Here is a 14,021-nt window from a genome sequence, read left to right as displayed (position 1 = left end):
CAAGATTATGGGGTGTTCTGGCAAACTAATATTACTTCTGCTTCTAGCATCTTGAGCTTAGCTTACAGCCAGTCATAATATCTGCTGTTCATACCAGTATCCTTCACCTCCTCATCTGTTCTAGCCATGTATTTTTGTTGTTGTTGTAATTTGTAGAATTAGCATTGCAATACGTATTTTCAATTGCAAGCTGTCACAATGTATATTATGCGTAGCTTATTGTAGGGGTGTGTTACTGTGATCCAGTTTGTTTCTCATTGCTCAATATTTTCTGGAAGTTCATTAGCAGATATTTTCGCCAAGATTGCATTTTATTATGACCAAAGAGTTTCAAAATATATGCCCCTAATAAACGATGCATATTTCACAATGATGTGATTATATGCATTATGAACTAACCTTCATATTTTTGCCAAGTGCTATGATTCAGGTCGGATAGCACAGTCTGAGCAAATGTAGCCTGCCTAGTTTCCAAGAAAGCACCAGTGCCATTGTCAATTGCACAGTGATGACTGTACAGTTGGTCCTAATTTGAATGAGATGCTAAGCCAAGGTCTTGCCGATCCTTTCAGGTAAATGAAATAATCCAATTGCACCATTCAAACTAGTGCTGGTGAATTTTCAGTGATGTACATGCAAATTTGAATTGTAAACCAACCAAAGACAGAAAAGATTATCTGATCATTACTCGATGGTTGTTTGGAGGGAGGGAAGGTTACATTGTAAATGCATTTCCTGCATTACAAAAGTACAACACATCAAAAGCGCAGTATTTCCTTGTTCATTTTCACCACTGTATATCCAGGAAACTCTTTATAACCTCGTAATTCTTCAAGACCACTTTGGAACCTCTACCTTAATGCATGCAGGTCTTACTTTTATCGTATAGCAATGGTTGTTTCAGTTTCAAGTTGCTTTTGCTCATGTTTTTATCAAAACCTTAAACAATTTTTTTTTTTAACTTTACCGTGGGGCACATTCAGGAATAGGCAGTGAAAATGCATCTGTTAATGTAATTGGGAATTATTAGAAGCCATCATCTCAATTTAATTGTGGTTGTGAGCTACAGGGGCCAGAGGTAACTGACTATCTCATGAGTTTTCAGAAATTGCGAATGCAGACAAATGACAACTGACAACTCATTTGAAGTGGGATGTGTGAGGGAGTTCTGGTTAAGATTAGAGTGGTAGCTATTGGGAATGGAGAGTCAATACCTCAGCGCATGAGCTGGAGCATGGAGTCACCACTCCCCCATCAGGTAGGTGGTTGTCCGTGGCCAGTCTGGGAGTCGGGTTGCACTGTTGGGTGTTCGGGTAAGTCGTGTCTTTGGCCTGGTCACACCTTGACGTCAGGATACAGTTTTTCATGCTTTGGGTGGTCAAGATCCATTGGCGTCTCCTCGACATCGAGACTAGGATGAGCTGATGTTTTCTTGAAGCTCAATATTTCCTGTTTGTGATCTTGTTATTGTTTCCTTTAATTATTTTAGACTCTTCTAAAATCATAGCAGATTACAGTACAGGAGGAGACAGGCTATTTTCCAGCATCTGCAGTTCCTTCTTAAACAGTACAGGAGGAGTCTATTTGGCCCATGTTCTTGCCAGCCACAAAAAGGATATTTAGATAATCTTTTAAATGTGATGAGTACTTCTGTTAAGTACCTTCCCACAACATCCAGATCTTTCCCTATTCAAAACAATCATAACACATATGGAGTTGTGATCACTATCTCTAAATTATTCTTCCACCACAACACCAGCCACCTGGCCAGGCTCATTTCCCAATACCATGGTATCCCCTCGAGTTGGAATATTCACACTATTTAAGGAAGTCTTCTTGGATACACCTGACAAATTCTGCCTCATCTCATCTTCTTACCCTGAGTAAGTCACCCACTACTACAACAACCCTGTGGTTCTTGCATCTTTCCGTGATGTCTACGTATCTGATTCTCTATCTTCTGCTGGCTATTGAGTGACCTATATTATAATCTCTTTAGAATAATTGGTCCTTTCTCATTTTATAGTTCAACTCATAATGGCTCAGTAAACATACCCTCCACTATGTCTTCTCTAAGTGCCATCAGACCGTTCTCTATTTTTAGCAAAGCAACTCCTCTATTTCTCTTACTCCCCCGCTCTATCTGGACTGAAATATTGAAACACCAGCACATTGAACTGCTGCTCATGTCCCTCTCGCAACCCGTTTCTGCAATGGTCACAACATCATAATTCCAAGCACTGATCCAGGCTCTAAATTCATCAGCTTTACCACAATCTTTATATTCATGATCCTCTCCCTGCCTGTCCTTCCTTTGAGACTTGTCATAATCTCCACTTCCTGCCCTTCCATTTGCTGACCTGCCACTCTGGTTCCCACCCCCCTGCCATTCTAGCTGAAACTCTCCAAAATAGCACTAGCAAAACTCCCTGCAAGGATATTAATGCCCCTCTAATTCAGGTGCAACCCATCCCTCTTGTCCATGTCACTTCTCCCCCAGGAGAGATCCGTAATGTTAAAAAAAAAAGAATCCCTGTGCCCTGCACCAACTCCGCAGCCACGCTTCATCTGTCCTATCCTCCTTTTGCTACACTCACTAGCACATGGCACCGGTAGTAAATCCAGAGATTAATCATTTTTGTCGTCCTCCATTTTAACCTTTTGTGTAACTCCCTATATTCACTCTGCAGACCTTCATCACTTCTGCTACCTATGGCAATTATGCCGACATGCACAATGACTTCTGGCTACTCAAGAGTCAAGAGAGTCAAGTCAAGAGTGTTTTATTGTCATATGTCCCAGATAGGACAATGAAATTCTTACTTGCTGCAGCACAACAGAATAAGTGAACATAGTACATAACGGGAGAAAAAAACTTCAGTGTGTATATATGCACACATACTCAATAAATAAACAAATATAATGCAATAATAATAATAATAGTCTGTTGTATTTCAAGCTTATTTGTTGTCGTGTTTAACACGACAGAACACGGAAGAAGCTGTTCCTGAACATGGCGTGACAGTTTTCAGGCCCCTGTACCTTCTTTCTGATGGCAATGGTGAAATGAGTGTGTGGTCAGGATGGTGTGGGTCTTTGATGATGCTGGCTGCCTTTTTGAGGCAGCGACTTCGATAGATCCCTTCGATGGTGGGGCTCCCCCTTCTCCTTGAGAATATTCCACAGTCGCGCCGAGACATCCCAGATCCTGGCACCAGGAAGGCAACAGACCATCCTGCAATTGCATTTGTTGCCACAGAACCTCCTGTCTGTCTCCCTGATGACCATCCCCCATCACTACCATTATTTGGTCCTGTGGTTTATTTTATTTATCTAATTTCTTTCTTTCTCATCTATCTATATCATCTATGCATAACTAAAACTCTGATCTTGTTATCTTCCAGTTTGCGCGGTCATTCTATTTGTGCAAAAACGGTTCGCGATTTTTTGCCAGCTTACTCACCGTTCTCCTCTGCTGCGATTGCTCCAAGTTTTGTTCCAATAGGTGGTCTAATGTAAAAGTTAGCGAGGTTTAAAAATCGCGCGAGCGCAGATTGATCTACTCTCCTGCCAGTCGGAGCCATGTGGATTGGTCTTTTCTCCTGTCACTCCGCGGGAAGGTCTGCCCCTTCCTGCGCCATCGCTTCTTTACTGCAGCTGCGGGTGGCTCTGGATTGCCGGCGGAGGTCTCCAACCAGACACAATTTTCGGAGGTACCGGAAGTTGCCCAACCCGGCCGGCCCAGCCCGGCGCGGAGTACAGAGATGTTACCAAACAGAAAACGGAGACTCTGATCCCGGGGGAGGAGAACGTCCGGCGACCAGGGCCCTCTGTGTCCACATCGCCTGCTGTGAGTCCTCCAGCCCCCTTCCCCTCAGGCCCCCCTCCCCTCAGGCCCCCCTCGCTGGGTCCTGCCCCCCTCCCTGGCTCTGGCCCCCCCTCCCCCATGATACCCCCCTCACCCCCACATCCCCCATCTTTTCTCCGAGCTCTTGCCCCACACGCCCCTCGCCCACACTCTCCCCTCCGCTTCCACAACCCCCCCCCGCCGCACCCACTCCCCCCACACCCACACCCCTCCCCCACACCCCTCCCCCAAACCTCTCCCCTCCACACCCCTCCCCCACAACCCTCCCCACACACCCCTCCCCAACACTCCTCCTCCCTCCCCACACTCCCCCCTTCCCCCAACCCTCCCCCACAAGTCCCCCCTCCCCCCCCCACCCACACAGCCCTCCCCCGACCACACAACACTCCCCCCCACACTCCCCCCTCCCCCCCAAGCCCCCAGCGCCAGGCAACACAACCCCCCCCCCCACCCACACACCCCTCCCCCCGACCACACAACCCTCCCCCTCCATCCCCCCTCTCTGGTTCCACAATGCTCGCTGCCCCCACCTACCTACCCAACGCCCCCCCCCGCACCCCTTCCCTACTACTGCCCCGTGCCCCCACAACATACACCCTCCCCCCCCCCCCTCCCCCCCGCAACCCCCCCCCCCACAACCACATCCCCCCCCCCCACAACCCTTCCCCCCACAAGCCCTATCCCCCAAAACAAGGTCCGACTCTGTTTGGTTCAAATGTCCTGCTCATTTTGTGACTTAGTGGACAGGTCGCGCTGATTGTGTAATTTCCTATGAGTGCAGAGGTTGCGCTGATTGCGTAATTTCCGGTAAGTGCAGAGGGCACGCTGATTGCGGAAGTGCAGCTGACTGCGGAAGCCCCAAAGTGGAGAGGCCGGCTCAGCCGTGTGAGTATTCAAGAAAGTTTACTGCCATATATATGGTGTGTGAATCAGTGAGTGTGTGTTATGAGTTTGTGAGTGTATGTGTGTGTGTATGGATGTGCGTGTGTGTATGTGTATGTGTTTGTGAGTGTATGTGTGTGTGAGTGTATGTGTGTGTGAGTGTGTGTGTGTGTGTGTGTGAGAGAGTGTGTGAGAGTGTGTGTGTGTGCGTATGCGTGTGCGTGTGCGTGTGTGGTCTCAGTGACTGAGCTGCCAGCTCAAGAATCCGTTTGGCCCACAGTCCATATTAGCTCTCTGGAAACCAGTCCCTTCGGCCCACAACACCATGCGAGCACTGCAGAAAGCCCCCCCCCCCCAGCATTATTGGCCAGCAATATTAGAATTGGTGGAGAGGTGGAATATTGCGTTGAGGGACTAGTCCCCCTATGTGAAGCTGGGCCAATGGGTCGCACTTAGTCAAGTTATATAACTAAAACTATCATCTTGTTATCTGCAGGTTTGGGTTGTTTTTCTATTCATGCATAAATGGTACACGATAGTGCTACCATTTTTGTCCCACCTTACTCACCATTGTCCTGTGCTGCAAGTGAAACAAGTTTTGTTCGGATCAATGGTATAGTTTAAAAACCTCAAAAAACGCGCATGTGCAGTTGAGGGAGAGTTCACGTGCGCGTCTTTACTGGCATCGCAAAGGGCACCTGAGGGGTCCTCAGCCGCGCCTGTGCTGCTGAGGCCTTTCCAGAATTGAGATCACGGTGGCGGTGGCAGTGGCAAGAGGCATGCAAGGAGGGAAAGGAGTGGCAACCTCGAGATCCTGGGGAAGTGAGTTGGAAGAGTGGGGTATTGAGGGAGAGGAGGGGTAGGGAGGGAGAGTGGGAAAAGTGGGGGAGGTGAGTAGGGAGTGGGGGAGGAGAGGGAATAGAGGGAGAGGAGGGTGGTAGTGGGGGAGGTCTAGAGTGGAGAAGAGGGAGATTAGGGCAGTGGGGGAGATCAGGAGAGATAGTGGGGGGGGGTGTAGTGGGAGGTGAGGAGTGGGGGAGGTGGGGAATAGAGGGATAGGAGGGGGGTAGGGCGGGGGGAGGGGGAATGGAGGGAGGGAGGGAGGTAGTGACTGAGGGTAGGGGAAAGGAGAGGGGAGGTGAGGAAGGGATTAGGGAGGGGAGGAGGAGATGGGAAAGAAGAGGGAGGATGAAGAGGAGGGGGAAGGAGGGTTGGGGAATGAGGGGAAATGAGCTGCGCCTGCGGAGTAGGGGGCTATGGATGAATAGTGGAATATTGCGTTGGGGGAACGGGTTGTGTTGCGGGACCATGCCTCCTGTGTGACAGGGACAACGGGGCCCACAGTCTAGTACCTTATATGTCTTGCTTTTTGTGATCCCAATATGGAGAAATAAATAGAAAAATACTAGACTAAGTGGGACCCGTTGGGTCCCAGCATCACACAGGAGGGCTGGTCATCCAACGCAATATTCCACTTCTCCACCAATTCTAATATTGGTGGCCAGTTAGGGGGGGGGGGGGGGGGGGGCTTTCTGGAGCGCTAGTATGGGTGTTGTGGGCTGAAGGGACTGGTTTCCAAGGGCTAGTATGCAAATTGTGCGCCTAATGGATTCTTGGGCTGGCGCCTCAGTCAATCAAGCCTGTTGTACTGGCAACTCACTCACTCACGGCCGGCAGGCTGGTAGTTGACTCACGGCTAATCCTTGAAATTCTATTTCAAGCAGGGTATAAGGCCACCAAATTCAAGTGCAGTTTCTTACCACTTCTAGCAGGGTGCAAGGCCACCAAATTCAAGTGCAGTTTCATACCATTTGAAGTAGGGTGCAAAGCCACTAAAGACAGCGAGTCGTGACCTCTCCCTCCTCCATCTTGCAGAGACTGAGCCACACCCACATTTCCGGGTTTTATAACCCCTCCCCCCCCCCCCACCGGAAAAGGTGTGGCTTTCATGGAGTGATTGACAGGAGAGAGATTCTCAACATTTTTTTTAAAACTAATAACACTTTTATTTTTCATTGATGGGAAGAATTCTCTGCACCTGCTCAGCGGAGGGGGACTGAGTAAGATGGCCAAAAATCACAGCCGTAAGTGGTAGCATTTTATCTAAAATCAATATACAGTGCAAACAGGAAGTAAAGTGCATTTACAGTAGTGCCTTTTAACTTCAAGCCAAAGCACCCAAGCCGCCATTTGCAGTAAGTATTGCCTTTCAACTTCATGCCACCATTTGCAGTAAGTGGTGCCTTTCAACTTCAAGCCAATGCACCCACGCCACCATTTGCAGTAAGTAATGCCTTTTAACTTCAAGCCATTGCATCCAAGCCACCATTTGCAGTAAGTAGTGGCTTTCAACTTCAAACCACACCCAAGCCACACCCAAGCCACCATTAGCAGTAAGAGGTGCCTTCAACTTCAAGCCAAAGCAACCAAGCCACCATTTGCAGTAATAGTGCCTTTCAACTTCAAACCAAAGCTCCCAAGCCACCACTTGCAGTAAGTAGTACCTTTCAACTTCATGCCACCATTTGCAGTGCCTTTCAACTTAATGCCAAAGCACCCAAGCTACAATTTGCAGGAAGTAGTGCCTTTCAACTTCAAGCCACAATTTGCAGTACGTTGTGCCTTTCAACTTCAAGCCACACCCACCACACCCAAGCCACACCCAAGCCACCATTAGCAGTAAGTAGTGCCTTTCAACTTCAAGCCAAAGCACCAAGCCACCATTTGCAGTAAGTAATGCCTTTCAACTTCAAGCCAAAGCAACCAACCCACCATTTGCAGTAATAGTGCCTTTCAACTTCAAGCCAAAGCTCCCAAGCCACCATTTGCAGTAATAGTGCCTTTCAACTTCAAGCCAAAGCTCCCAAGCCACCATTTGCAGTAATAGTGCCTTTCAACTTCAAGCCAAAGCTCCCAAGCCACCATTTGCAGTTAGTGCCTTTCAACTTCAAGTCAAAGCTTCCAAGCCACCATTTGCAATAAGTAGTGCCTGTCAACATCAAGCCAAAGCAACCAAGCCACCATTTGCAGTAAGTAGTGCCTTTCAACTTCATGCCACCATTTGCAGTAAGTGGTGTCTTTCAACTTCAAGCTACACCCAAGCTACACCCAAGCCACCATTTGCAGTAAGTAGTGCCTTTCAACTTCATGCCACCATTTGCAGTAAGTAGCGCCTTTCAATTACAAGACACACCCAAGCCAAGTCAACCAGGGTGAGGGGAGGGGGGGAGCTTTCTGAAGTGCTAGTATGAACCATTTTAGAACCAATATACATTTTTTTTTGCAAGCGTTAGAACCAATAGAGACACTTTTTGCAAGCTTTAGAACCAATAGACATTTTTTGCAAGCTTTAGAACCAATAGACATTTTGTTGCAAGCTTAATAACCAATAGAGACACTTTTTGCAAGCATTAGAACCAATAGACACATTCTGCAAGCATTTTAGAACCACTAAGGGCACTTACATTTGAGTAGACACAGTGTTTAAGAAGGAACTGCAGATGCTGGAGAATCAAAGGTACACAAAAAAGCTGGAGAAACTCAGCGGGTTTCGGCCCGAAACGTTGCCTATTTCCTTCGCTCCATAGATGCTGCTGCACCCGCTGTGTTTCTCCAGCTTTTTTGTGTACCTTACATTTGAGTAGACATGTGTTCAGTTTTATTCAGAGAAACGTGACCCTCTGCCTTCCTCCATCTTGAAGAGACTGTGTAGCACACCACTTCATGGTTTTATAGTCCCTCCCCCCTGCCGCCAGCGGGGGCAGCAGAGAGAATGGGGAATTTTGTAAAAACATTAATATCTCTGTCATTTTTAATCGACGGGAAAAATCCTCGGCACACATGCGGCGGAGGGGGGCTCTGAGCAAGGTGACCAAAAATGACAGCCGTAGGTGGCGGCGTTCTCTTGGAAATCGCAGCACAGATGGCCAAAACTGGTCAAGAACAGACCTTTAGTAATATAGATGCTAATAGGGTGAAATTATACAAAGTGGTCGGAGGTTCATATAGAGAAAATAACATTTCATTGATCTTCTGCAAAGACATTCTTGATTCTGCACTGTAAATAGGACTTCTCTACATTCTATACACACAGGTGTATAGAGGAAATATAAGTTTTCAGTATATGAAGCCTGTTTAGTTTAATTTAAAATCTACTTACCACTGCAAGTCTACATCTGGGGTTTGTACTCATACTTGCATTGCTGAGCATAAGGTCCAGTTTCACAGTCTGTTGTTGTTGGATTCTGAAGTAATATGCCAGATCCAGCTGTTTCAGTACACGAGGCACAATGACATTCTAAAGTCAGATCATCTATTGGCATGACCGTGCTGTTAAACTGGAGCAGCTGAATCAGCGTGTTGCTTGCCTATTGTATGGCAAGATATTGTGCTGATCCCACACATCATCATCACAAATATCTTGATACAGCAATGCAGCAAAGACAGAACAATTTTAGTGCACTTGATTAATGGTTTCAGAAATTCAAATACCTAATAATCAATTATTCAGAATCTATCACAATTTTCTTCAGGTTCCAGGTGATCAATAATTAATTTTCCTTATTACACAATTTTAAAGATTAAAAAAAAAATGTCATAAAATGACCCACGGCACTTCTCAGAAATGTAATCACACTTCAACTCTGAACAAAATTTTAGGACTGGTGGTCCCAAGTTTAGTCAAAGAAATGTCCTGAAGTGTCTTAAAGCAAGCAAGAAGGATTGGGAAGCACAGAAATGCATTTATGGGACATCTCAAAGTAGACAGAAAATGCTGGAGTAACTCAGCAGGACAGGCAGCATCTCAGGAGAGAAGGAATGGATGAAGTTTTGGGTTGAGACACTTCTTCAGACTGTGAGTCAGGGGAGAGGGAGTCATATGTTGCTTGTGATATATATATATATATATATATATATATATATATATAAATGATCTGGAAGAAAATTATAGATGATTCAATTGGTAAGTTTGCGGATGACACAAAAATTGTCGTGGACAGTTAGGAAGGTTTTTAAAGGATACAGCAAGGTATAGATCATTTGGAAATTTGGGTTGTGTAATGACAGATGAAGCTTAATCTGGATGAGTGTTAGATGTTGTATTTTAGGGCATCAACTGCAAGAGGAAAGTATACAATAAATGGCAGGATCCTGAAGAGTACTGATGAACAGAAGAATCTTAGGGTGCAAGTTCAAAGCTCCCTGCAAGTAACAACAAAAATATATTGGGTATGGTATGCTTGCTTTCATCTGTTGGGGCATTGAGTGTAAAAGTTTGGAAGTTACACTGCAGCTGTATAAAACCTTGGTCGGGAATATTGTGAGTAGTTCTGGGTGCAGGACTACAGGAAGAATGTGGCGGCTTTCGAGAGGGTGCAGAACATGTTCACCAGAATGCTGCCTGGATTATCTATAACGTGCTGACAGTGGATGTAATTGGAGCAGACATAATAGTAACATTTAAGAGCTAAATGTGGCAGCAGCATGAACAGGCAGAGAATAGATGGATACACAACTATTTGCAAGCAGATTAAATTTGTTAGATTTACGTCATGACCAGCTCAGACATGATCGGCCACAAGTCTTGTTCCTGTGCTGTATTATTGTTTTGTGGAACTTTGAACTTGGACAGCTGATGGCATGGTTGCTAATGGTGGAGAGATAGAAATCTGGGGCATGAAAGAGGTCAGTTGAAGTGTAGAGATCATTCAGGGTTTTAAGGCTGTAGGATGTTACAGAGATAGGAAGGGATAAAGCCAAGGGCAGATCTGAATTCAAGGATAGTTTTGGGATATTCCTTCAGCATACCCAGAAAAATGGGTGAATCGATTTTGATGTAAGTTTTGACATGAGTCACAGAGATTTTGAGACCAGCATGGAAAACAGTAAGATGGCAGAGGTTGGGGTTTCTGCAATGTGAGCCGAGGAGTGCTCGGTGAGCAATTATGAAGTAGACTGGAGATAGAGAATGTGGAACTCTCCCCTTGGATATAGAGAATGTGAAACTCGAAGCTCTAGATTTTGGTCTGCAATAATCGCCCAAGTCAGTGACCAAGGCAGAGAATGAGATGATGATGAGAGGACTAAGATTGTATCAGGGATCAAAGATAATGATTTTGGTTTTCTAGTTACTGCGCAGACAATTTTGGATTGCTTTGAAGTACCAGCAATTAGCACTGTTGGATCAGGTTTTACATTTTACATCAGCATAGGAGCACTGAAAGGCTGCGTACTCTCCCCTCTCCTCTACACCAATGACTGCACCTCCACTGACTCCTCTGACAAGCTTCTCAAGTTTGCAGATGACACAACCTTGAATGGACTGATCAGGATGGGGAGGAATTTGCCTACAGGCAGGAAGTGACACAGCTGGCATCCTGGTGCCATCGTAACAACCTGGAGCTCAATGCTCTTAAGACAGTGGAGTTGATTGTAGACTTTAGGAGAGCTCCCCCTACTCACCATCAACAACACCACAGTCACATCTGTGGAGTCTTTTAAGTTCCTGGGAACCATAATCTCCAAGGACCTTAAATGGGGGGCCACCATCCACTCCACAGTCAAAAAGGCACAACAGAGGATGTACTTCGTGCGGCAGTTGAGGAAGCACAATCTGCAACAGGCAATGATGGTCCAATTCTATACAGCCATCGTAGAGTCTGTCCTCATCTTCTCCATCATGGTCTGGTTTGGCTCAACCACCAAGCACGACATCTGGAGGCTGCAGCGAATTGTCCGATCAGCTGAGAAGGTTATTGGCTGCAACCTTCCCTCCATTGACGAACTGTACACTGCAAGAGCCAGGAAGCGAGCAGGTAAGACCATCTCTGACCCCCCTCACCCTGGCCCCAAACTCTTTGAATCACTTCCCTCTGGAAAGCGACTCCAGACTGTCAAAGCTACCACAGCCAGACATAAAAACTGCTTTTTTCCACGAGTAGTAGCTATACTCAATAACCAAAAATCTGTAGCCTTCTTTTGCTCTAGTATTTTATTTAATTTGCATGTTTAATCGATAATGTTTTATTATTAATATTTAATGTTTTATGTGTTATTCCTAATGGGCCTGTCCCACTTAGGCAACTTTTTAGGTAACTGCAGGAGACTATGCATGTTGAAAAATTAGCGGTGACTAGAATGAAGCCGTCATGGAGAGTAGCGAGAATTCTCGCGCCGTAGGTGGGTCGCCAGGAGGTTCTAATGGGTTGCCAGGAGGTTGAAGGTTCTCAGAGGTTCTCGTAGTTTGTAGCCGGTGCTGATTGATGAATTTAATTGGCTCATTGGGAAAAAAAAGGTAAGCAGTAGTTTTCAGAACCAAGAATAACCGACCAGTAATGTTAAATGTCCGCCGAGCTTCACAGCCTTGTATCTCTGACTTCTTAAAAGTTGTTTCCACTCCTTCTCCCCTGTCTCCCACCCCTCTCCTCCCCTCTTTTAAAGGACTTACTGTGTTTTAGCCGTCTTTTTACAGCGCCAACCTTCCTGTTCATCGCGGTGTGTGTCTGTTGCACATTGGCTTTGCACCGTGTGTATTTTTTAGACAGCGCTCCCCCCGCTTGCCTTGTCCCCAGCCTGCATAACGGGCTGGTGAAGGAAGCGATGTGTTTGTGTGTGTTTGTGTGTGTGTGTGTTACAACAGAGGGAGTTAGATGTGGCCCTTGTGGCCAAGGGGATCAGAGGGTATGGAGAAAAGGCAGGTACGAGATACTGAGTTGGATGATCAGCCATGATCATATTAAATGGCAGTGCAGGCTCGAAGGGCCGAATGGCCTACTCCTGCACCTAATTTCTATGTCTATGTTTCTATGTTCTACTCTGTCAGTCGCCGTTTCAGTTGCCGGTTTTTCAGGCGACTGCCAGCAACTTGACAGTCGCCGGCAAATTGTCTAAGTGGGACAGGCCCATTACTGTCACTGTATGTCATGTTGTCACTTGTGGGCAGAGCACCAAGGCAAATTCCTTGTATGTGAATACTTGGCCAATAAACATACATTCATTCATTCATTCATTCATCCATTCATTCATTCAATTCACAAACTCCTTCAGAATTAGAAATTAGAATTTTATAAAAGAGAAATATAAAATAAATCCAAAAATGTCAATATGGTGAGATATTTTTAAATTCTTCAAAGTAGAAATGTGTTATCCTTTTTTAGGTTATATTTTTCCATAAAATGAAAAGTTTGAAACGCTGGTTCATCAATTTTTCTCTTAATTTGATACTCGGAATCAGCCTGTGGTGCCCAAACTTTGGAGGTCTCCTCACACTTGATGGATGGTTCTCATGGTTAAGTTATAAACTATTATTTTATTGTCGCAAGGCAGTAAAGTGCAGTTACTCACAGTTCTCCTTTGTCTGTTTGCTAAACACTTTTAGTATGGAGTTTATAAAATATCATTTTTAAAATTTCAACCTCCATTATTCCAGTGCCATTCTTGGAGTATGTCATCGCTTCCTATAAGTAGTCTGGCGATCATTGCTCCAACAAATCACCGGAATTATGGAGTTGCCACCCTGGGGCACAGGTCGAGGCTTCACTGTGCATTAATATCCTGCCCATATTTTGTGGTTATTATCATGGCGCTGTACAATTCCAAAACAGACTTTCCTGCCCAACTCGAGCGTTCTGACCGAGATGCCTATCTACCTCAATTTTCCTTCATTTAGTCCTTATCCTGCTATTCCTTTCGAATCTATGTACCTGTCCAAATGATTTTTAAACATTGTGATTGAATAATCTTCAGTGATTGCCACCTCCTCTGGTAGCCTGTTTCATGTACCCACTTCATTGTGTGGAAAAACATTCCCTCAAATCTCCTGTAAATATTTCCCTCCCATTCTAAACCTATGCCCTCATGTAGAAACAAGGAACAGCAATCAAACCCCCTCACCAGTATCCATTTAATCTGCAAGTATGCAAACTTGGCCTTCCTGTAGTGTTGCCATTGTGAGGGATCTATGAATTTGCACTCGCTCTGTACAACAAAGCTTCTGGAGTCTCTCCTGTTAACAGTATGTATTTCTGACCTGCATGAGAAGCAAAAAAACCCATCTCACACTTGTATGGATTAAATTCCATCTACAAATGCTTTGCCTATATTCCAGTTATGTTTCTGTATGCTGAGGCAAACATCCTTGTTTCATACAACTCCACAGCTTTTCGTGTCATCAGCAAACCTGTGTATCAGACCACAAACATTCTCATCCAAGTCAATGATATATATTACAAATAAACCAATCCTTGTCCCTGATCCCTGTGGTACACCACTT

General features: G+C 45.4%; 1 protein-coding gene across 2 annotated transcripts in view; it reads right to left on the bottom strand.

The window, feature by feature from the left end:
- The window catches only part of LOC129698888 (sperm-associated antigen 16 protein), a 705,663-nt gene that overhangs the window by 145,718 nt on the left and 545,924 nt on the right, over positions 1–14,021 (bottom strand). The gene's annotated exons all lie outside the window — the stretch shown is intronic.

This window comes from Leucoraja erinacea, chromosome 7 (genome assembly GCF_028641065.1).
Source record: "Leucoraja erinacea ecotype New England chromosome 7, Leri_hhj_1, whole genome shotgun sequence".
In the NCBI taxonomy this organism is placed as follows: domain Eukaryota; kingdom Metazoa; phylum Chordata; class Chondrichthyes; order Rajiformes; family Rajidae; genus Leucoraja; species Leucoraja erinaceus.
Note: the sequence above shows the minus strand (reverse complement) of the source record. Positions and strands in the feature narration are given on the sequence as shown.